This window comes from Chinchilla lanigera, unplaced genomic scaffold (genome assembly GCF_000276665.1).
Source record: "Chinchilla lanigera isolate Chin_1 unplaced genomic scaffold, ChiLan1.0 scaffold00049, whole genome shotgun sequence".
Taxonomy (NCBI): Eukaryota; Metazoa; Chordata; class Mammalia; order Rodentia; family Chinchillidae; genus Chinchilla; species Chinchilla lanigera.
In genome coordinates this window covers 328,771-336,790 of record NW_004955450.1, presented here as the reverse complement: position 1 = coordinate 336,790, position 8,020 = coordinate 328,771, and the positions used below count along the sequence as shown (strand labels likewise).

Sequence of the window (8,020 nt, the reverse complement as noted above, 5' to 3'; positions counted from 1 at the left end):
GCTCCCCTAAGCTCCTGGAGCTGTCCTGATTCCTCTAGCACCCACCTGCCTAGCTCACCTGTAGGTGCTTTGCCCTGGTCCCCTGAGCCTCCTGGGGGCTGCCCTGGCTCCTTCAGCACCAGTCTACCCCAGATCACCTGTAGCTGCTCTGCCCGAGTCCCCTGAGCTCCTGGGGCTGGCCTGGTCCCTCCAGCATTCTTCTGCCCACACCTACCTCTTAGTGCTCTACCCCATTCCCCTGGGCTCATCCAGAGGTGTTCTGGCCCCTCTAGAGCCCACCTACCATAGCTCACATGTAGATGCTCTGCCCTATCCCCCTGAGCTCTTGGAGCTGCCTGATTCCTCTAGCACCCACCTGCCCTAGCTCACCTGTAGGTGCTTTTCCCTGGTCCCCTGAGCCTCCTGGCGGCTGCCCTGGCTCCTTCAGCGCCTGTCTACCCCAGATCACCTGTAGCTGCTCTGCCTAAGTCCCCTGAGCTTCTGGAGCTGGCCTATTCCTCCAGAATTATTCGGCCCAAGCTAACCTATTGTTGCTCTACCTTGCTCTCCTGGGTTTCTCCTGGGGTGTCTTTGGCCCCTCTAGAAGCAACCTGCCACAACTCACATGTAGATATTCTGCCCTGGTTCCCTGAGATGCTGAAGCTGTCATTGCCATTCTGGCACCTACCTGCCCTAAGTCTTGGGTATATGCTTTGCCTTGGTCCTATGAGCTCCTGGGAGTATCCAGACTCCTCCAGCATCCACCTGTCCCTGCTTACCTGTAGCTGTTCTGCCCTGGTCCCCTGAACTTCTGGGGGATGCTCTGGATCTTCCAGCACCCAAATGCCCCTGCTCCCCTGTAGCTCCTTGGCCCTGGCCGCCTGAGCTTCTAGGACTGGCTCAAGCCCTGAAGCATCCAACTGCCATCCCTGCTCATCTGCAGCCACTCCCCTACTTTCCTGAGGTATACCACGGACCCTCCAGTACCCACCTGTCCCAGCTCATCTGTAGCTCCTCTGCCTTCCTCCCCTGTCACCTCGTGCTGCCCTGGCCCCTCCAGCACCCACCTGTCCCTGCTCACCTGTAGCTTGTTTTTTCTGGTTCCCGGAGCTCTTGGTGCTGCCCTGGCTCCTTCAACCCTGGTCGCTGAGCTCCTGGGACTGCTCCGGCCCTTCCAGCACCCAAATGCCCTTGTTCACCTGCAGGTTCTTGGCCCTGGTCCCCTGAGCTTATGAGACTTCCCTGGCCTCTGGAGCACCCATCTACCCCTTTTCACTTGCAGCTGCCCTCCTGCACTCCACTGAGCTCCTTGGGCCTCCCATGGACCTTCCAGTACCCACCAGCCCCGGCTCAGCTGTAGCTGCTCTACCTTGGTCAGCTGAGCTCCTGGTGTTGCCCTGGTCCTTTCAGCATGCACCTGCCCCTGATCACCTGCAGCTGCTCTGCTCTGCTCTGCTCCCCTAAGCTCCTGGAGCTGTCCTGATTCCTCTAGCACCCACCTGCCTAGCTCACCTGTAGATGCTTTGCCCTGGTCCTCTGAGTCTCCTGGGGGCTGCCCTGGCTCCTTCAGCACCAGTCTACCCTCTGAGCTTTGGGGGCTGCCCTTGGCTTTCCAGGATTCTCCTGCCCAAGGTCATCTATTGCTGTTCTACCCTGATCCCCCGAGCTCCTCTTGGGGTGTCTTTGGCCCCTCTGGCACTGACAAACAACAGCTCACATGTAGATGTTCTGCCCTGGTTCCCTGAGCTCTTGAAGCTGCCCCGGTCATTCTGGCAAGTATCTGCCCCAAATCACAGGCACATGCTCTTCCCTGGTCCCATAAACTCCCCTGAGTGTCATGAATCCTCCAATGTCCACCTGCCTCTGCTTACCTCTAGCTTCTCTGCTCTGGTTACCTGAGCTACTGGGGCTTCCATGACCCCTGACAGCACCCACATGCCCCTTCTCACTTGTAGCAGCTCTGCCTTGGCTCCTGAATTTCTGGAGCCTCCTTGTCTCCTCTAGCGCCAACCTCCCCCTGGTCAATTGCAGTTGTTCTGTCCCAGTTCCTGGAACTCCTGGAGCTGCCCTGATTCTTCTAGCACCCATATACCCCAGCACACCTGTAGCTGCTCTGCTTTGGTTCCCTATGCTCCTGGGGATGCCCTGGTCCCTCCAGCACCCACCTATCCTAGCTTACCTGCGGCTGTTCTTCCCTGGTCATCTGAGCTCCTGAGGATGCCCTGGTCCCTCCAGCATCCACCTGATCCTGCCTACCTGGAACTGTTCTTCCCTGGACCTCTGAGTTTCTGGAGTTGCCCTGGTCCTTCTGGCACCTCACTACCACAGCTTACGGGCATATGCTTTGACCTGGTCTTGTGAGCTCCTGGAAGTGTCCTGGGTCCTCCTGTACCCACTTGGCCCAGTTCAACTGTAGCTGCTCTTCCTTGGTTCCCTGAACTCCTGAGTTGCCACAGGCCTCCCTACCTCTCTGAGCCCTGTTGTACCTCCACGCTGGGTCTCATCTTTTTCTGCCATTGTGTTCTCCCTTAAACCCTGAGGTCCAACTGGCTCCTTCCCAGCTGAGGGTTCTCTTCTACTGTGTGAACTCCTAACCTATTCCTGACAGTTCTTTTTACCCCTTCTTCTCTGGCTTTGTCTATTCTGCCCCGTCATCTGCTTGTGCCATTTCCATGACAGTCCTCATCTGTCCTCTGCTGTCCTTCTGTGCCTCTTGTTACATCCTCCAGGGTACTCTTGTCAGCCCCTGGTGTATCTTGCTCAAGTGGCCAGGCTATATCACTGCCTTGGGCCCCAGCCTATCCCAGATAGGCTCAGTGACTCTAGGGAGCTGTCCTGGGTAGAGCCTGGCCCTCTTAGGGAGGACTCTGTGCAGTCTACCTTCCTGTGGCCTTGGCTATGCAGGGTGAAGTGTCCCTCTTCCCCACACCTCTGCTCCTGCCCAGCCCACTTACCTTGTGGTAGCCATGGTAGCTCTCCAGTCTCCTGCTCCGGCCCTGTGCTATCACAGCTCAGCTCTGTTTTGTTCTCCTAGGAGTCACAGCTCCTGTCCCCAGAGGTTTGGAAGCCTCCCCGCCCCCAGTCCTGCAGAGACTAAGAACAGGATTGAAAATGGGTGGCACTGCCTGAAGTTCCCTTTTTCTGGGGCTTTCTGTGTCAGAGCAAGAGGGCGCCTGGTATGGGTGTGGAGATGGGGGTTAGTGAAGTGTGCCCTAGGGCCCAGGGGAGAAGAGGGAGGCCTCTGTCACCTACTGTTCTGCACTACATTTTCCAGGGGTCCCTGGGGCCCTCTCTACCCTAGCCATTTCCTTGGTGAGCTCAGGGTCTCACCTGAGCCTTTGCCCCCTCCTGGCCCTGCTGTCCATGTCTCCATGCCCTCTTTCTACCAGCCCTCTGAGGTCAGCCTGCCATACAGGAGAGTGAAGGCTGGGCAGGGGAAGATGCAGATGGGAAGGAAAGGTGGGGGAGCTCAAGGTCAAGGGGACAGGGGGACTTTGCCTCCATAGAATTTGAGGTGCATTCCAAAGCCTGGGACCCAATGCAAAACCAAAGGGCAGAGGGCTTCCCTGTGGTCTGAGGCACTGGCAGCATGCAGGGGATGGGGAGAGGGCAGGAGTGAAGGGTGAGAGGAGGCAGTGGGCACCCAGACTGAGTTCAGCAGGGCCTCCCAGGAAGAAGTCTTGAGAAGGGCAGGAGGGTGCAAGTGGCCAGGCCAGGGTGTGCAGGAAGTGTGTGTGATAGCACCATAGTAAGGGCCAGTTCTTTGAGCTAGGGACTCAGAGACAAGCAAAGCCAGGCTTGAATTACAGTGGGAGCACAGCCTGGGCAGTTGACATGGAGGTGTTCAGAGCCTCTGAGTGCATGTCAGTGCCTCTACTAAATGGGCACCCAGGAGGACAAGACCAGGATCAGCCTGACCCTAAGGGAATGCATGTGGGAAGAACTGGCCATGCGCAGTGGGTTCCAGGGAACCTTCCTCCCTCAAGCTGAAGCCTTGAGGGGCTGCTATGTCTGAGTTAAATGGAGCTCATCACATCATACCAGGCCCTTGGATGACCAAGGATCAAATAGCTCAGCACAGCAGGGGACTGAGCAGGCATGGGAGGGTGGGAGGTGACCTGTGCTTACGAGGTCAGGCTGCAGGCACCAAGCAGAGACAGGAGGTATGTCTGCAAGAGGTCTGCTCTCCCTAGCTGCAGGCCAGGAATCTGACAGGGTCTGGAAGGCTGGGTAGCCCCTGCCACAGGGAGAATCTGCTCCAGGAGCCAGTTTTGCTCTGCTGGAGGTCTTGATGTGCTGGATCTGGGGAGCAGCACTGCTCACTGCCTCACTATCCTAGTATTGTCCCTGTGACCATGTCTGTGTCCCTATTACCCTTTCCATAAGTATACCAGTGCTGTTTGGTCAAATGCCTACCTTAGTTCGGTGTGACCTCATCCCAGTGGTTTATGTTGGACATTTTGTACCCAACAGGGATGCGCTCTGAGGTCCTGGGAATTTGATTGCAAGCCTGAATCTTAGAAGCCGTGATCTGTCCCACAGCAGCAGCCGCCTTACCACATCCTCCAGCAGCACCTGGGAGTGCAGTTGGGCAACTCACAACCCAGAATCCAGGTTGTGATGGCTCAGTGAGGCTGAGAGGTAGCTCTGGAGGGAATAAAGGCCCCTCTTGACAAAGGGCAGCTAAGAATGTGGGCACCAAGGCCCTACTGCAGAACCTAAGCAAGAGATGCCGGGAGGACAGCATTCCCAAGGTATGGAAAAGAAAAAGGTGGGCTCTGCCATGGGGTCACAGCACAGCTGCTCACCTGGATCAGGCTGGATGCAAGAGTCCAGCCTAGTGAGCTGTGCCAGTCCTTAGGTGTGACATAGGTGAGGCAGGGAGAGGCAGATGAATCAAAGCCATCAGGGACCAGCAGGGACCTGCAGTCCACAGCCACTTCCTTTCTCTGGATCCCAGGCTCTGTAGGAGCCACCCCAAGGGATGAGCACTATGTCCAGAAAGGACAGCCCATGGCCAGCAGTGTCTCAGGACTGAGGAGTGGGTAGAACTGCACCAACTTCTGGGGACCACACCCAGGACAGCCTTGTATCCACTGTACACACAGAATCCTGTGCTCCAAGAGCCATGAGCACAGCTGCTGGAGGCCAAAATTGAGACCAGGTCTGGAGTGCCAGGCAGTGGGTCAGAGAGGAGAGGGGTGCAGGAGGTAGGAGGCTCAGGACATCAGGAGTGTCACAACCTCTGGAAGGAAGACCTTCCCCGCAGCACCCACAGAGCCATGGCCTGGAACTCTGTCGCTGTGTGCTGGGCCTGGGAAGGCCCCCACCTGTCCCCCACCCTGTTGCCCTCCTCCCATTCCCTGTCCCTGTCCCCAACCTGGTGTCCTCAGCACTCACTGTGTGTCTTGCAGCCACCCAACAGGATCTGCACAATTTCATCACCTCGGGGTGCAAGTCCCCAGAGGAAACTGGCTTCCTGGATCTGACCCGCTTGGTGATTGGGAACAGTGCAAATGAACAGGTCACCTGGTACTCTGGGGTGCAAATGAAACCAGTGGACCTTTACTGCTGCCCGGAATAGTGAAGCCTACACTGGGAGCAGCAGCTCCCCTTTCCAGACGCCAAGTAGAGCCCTGGCCCTCACAAATGCAGTACCTCTCTGGACAAGCAGAGGTGAGAGAGAACATACCTGTGGCCAGTTACGTGATCTGGGACCCCATGAAGTCCTACAGGACATCCCATACCTTCCCTAGGGTGGTCTGTGAACAGTGCCAGCCTTGGCCCTTCCCCAGGGCAACACCCCCATCCTTTACTGCCCTCTGTCTCCTTGGAGTTCATCAGCACCCTGCTGGCCCCCTAGACCTTCCTAGTATGCAGCTGGCCACTTTCTCAGCACAAACCCAGCCAAGCATCACCCTCAGCTCTCTCCATGCAGTGACCCTCCCTCCACAGCCTGGCTAACCACTGTCACCCTGTCCACTCTGCTTTCTCTCCCTCACCTGTCCACTGCTCCTCTGGTTCCAGATTCCTGGACTTCCCAGAACTCCCCATGGTCCATCACATCTCCTGGAGAAGACAGGGGCTCCACTGAGGTCACTAGAGACACTACCACCACCACCAAGAACACTACTGTCACTGGTACACAGGTGTGCAATCCCCTCCCTGTACAACTTTCCTGTCTGTCCAAACCTCAGGCTGCCTTTTCTGACACTGGTTGGCCTGAGCTCACACCATGTCTCCTTACCCCAGTGACCCTGGAGCAGGCCCCCAACGTGACTGTATGTCCCACTCCAAAATGCATTCCTTAATTCTTGCAAATGCAGATTCATCTTCCAGGCCATAGACTTTAGCCCCAAGCAGAATATAGTGTCCTGCCTGTGGGATGGGAAGCCTGGCATCCGGCTTCAAAGGCTCTCAGCTCCTGACCTTCAAGGTTACTAGCACACTGACCATCACTGAGCATGAGTGGGGGGACCAGACAGTGTTCACCTGTCTTGTGGATCACAGAGCATGAACCCTTGAAAAGGATGTGCCCTTCTCCATGCATGTACCCAGTGAGTGCCTTTCCCTTGCCCAGACCCCTTATAGAGCTGTCCATTCAGGGGTGGCAGATGACACCCAGACCCAGCAACCTGCTCCTGAGCCTTGGCTTCCTGGAACTATCAGAAGCAGGGCAGGGAGCAGGGGGGACACAGGACACTAAGCAGCACCCAGCTGGGTCTACACATTTCCCTGACTTCATATCCAACCACCATTCACAGGAATGTTCTCTCCATAGCAACTCCACCCACAGACATCCAACTCTTCCCCATTCCTCCCTCCTTTAATGACATCTTCCACACCAAGTCAGTCAAGCTGATCTTCCTGGTCACTGACACGGCCCACCCCAGAGGACTAAACATCTCCTGATCTCACCAGGATGGCAAGGAACTGCCAACCAAATGCACAGACACTGAGAGCCAAGCCAGTGGCACTCTCAATGCCATAGGTGAGGCCAGCATCTGTGTGGAAGAGTGAGACTCTGGGGAGACTTTCACATGCACTGTGATCCACCAGGACCTGCCCTTCCCAGTGAAGGAGACCATCTCCAAGCCCAAAGGTAGGTTCAGCCCCTAACCTGCACCCAGGAGCCCACCTGTCCTGCACCTGCCCTGTGCTCACCAACTCTACCCACAGCTGGGAACAAGAAGCCCCCTGCCGTGTATGTGCTGCCACCAGCCCGGGAGCAGCTGGTCCTGCATGAGCAGGCCACCATCATCTGCCTGGTGAGGGCTTCGCTCCTGTGGACATCTTTGTGCGCTGGATGAAGAGCGGGCAACCTTTATTGTTGAACAAGTACGTGACCAATGCCCCGATGCCTGAGCACTATGCCCCAGGCCTCTATTATGCCCACAGCCTGCTGACAGTGACCAAGGAGGACTGGAGCCCTGGGGAGACCTTCACCTGTGTAGTGGGCCAAGAGAGTCTGTCACACAAGTCCACTGGTAAACCCACCTTGTACAACATGTCCCTGATCATGTCTGACACAGCCCACACCTGCTACTGACCATGCTGCCCCAGCCAGTCCAGCGCCTCGGTCCAGTCGCTCTGCCTGTGTGCGTGCAAACTAACCGTGTCGGGGGTGTGGTGTTGCGTTTCCTAAAATTAGAAATAAAAAGATCCCTTCAAAAGATGCTGGTTTTGAGTGTACAATGCACTGGCCTGTTGGCCATGGCTGTGCTGTGCCCTCCCTGGCCATTGCCTGCAGCCCCTCCACCTTGCCCATCTCTGCCCTGGCACTTGGCCTCCCAGTGCCCAGGGAGACCGTGGCCCCTTGCGGCTGCTCACACAGGCAGTGTGCTCCTTGCAGACCCTGTAGCTGCTTCTCACACATGTCTGAGCACTTAGCCATGCCTGTACAGGCAGCACACAGGCACTGTATGCCGACATAGACACAAATGTGTATGTGGACATGTGCACACCCATGCACTCATTGCACACACCAACACTCAGGCACACAGATGTACATGAATCCATACACACTCACCAGGCAGTGACA

The 8,020-nt window shown here is 56.6% G+C and overlaps 1 long non-coding RNA gene across 2 annotated transcripts; it reads left to right on the top strand.

The window, feature by feature from the left end:
- The first annotated feature begins 5,640 nt into the window (after nt 1-5,640).
- On the top strand, nt 5,641-7,654 carry LOC102004537. Of its 2 annotated transcripts, XR_001235909.1 has the most exons (4): nt 5,641-5,655; nt 6,007-6,128; nt 6,901-7,081; nt 7,159-7,654. It is a non-coding gene; the product is annotated as an uncharacterized LOC102004537 (long non-coding RNA). The 2 variants fall into 2 exon arrangements; XR_001235908.1 differs by having other exon boundaries at nt 6,007-7,081.
- Nucleotides 7,655-8,020: the final 366 nt, after the last annotated feature.